This window comes from Egretta garzetta, unplaced genomic scaffold (genome assembly GCF_000687185.1).
Source record: "Egretta garzetta isolate BGI_Z169 unplaced genomic scaffold, ASM68718v1 scaffold481, whole genome shotgun sequence".
Classification (NCBI taxonomy): Eukaryota; Metazoa; Chordata; class Aves; order Pelecaniformes; family Ardeidae; genus Egretta; species Egretta garzetta.
In genome coordinates this window covers 486,047-486,399 of record NW_009258681.1, presented here as the reverse complement: position 1 = coordinate 486,399, position 353 = coordinate 486,047, and positions in this window count along the sequence as shown.

Sequence of the window (353 nt, the reverse complement as noted above, 5' to 3'; positions counted from 1 at the left end):
CCGGTCCCCCGGCGGGACGCGGGTGCACGCAGGGCACCGGGCTGTGCCGGGGCGCGCCCAGCGCCTACGCACGATTCCCTAAGCCCAGATAGAAAGGCGATCAAACACCGAAGTGCAGCCCTCGCCCTCTCCTGGAGATAAAAGCCTGGCAAGCCCCGGCCGGCTGGAAGCTCAGGAGAGCCTGGATGGAGCTGGGACTGCCCAGCGGTCCCGGGGGCCCGGCGGCAGCTCTGCACCTCGCCTGGAGAGGAGCAGCTCACCATCGTCCCCCTCGCTGCTCCATGCCGGCACGGACGCCGGGCACATGGACTTTGGGTGCTCTCGCCTCTCCCACAGCTCCTGCTGGCCACAGG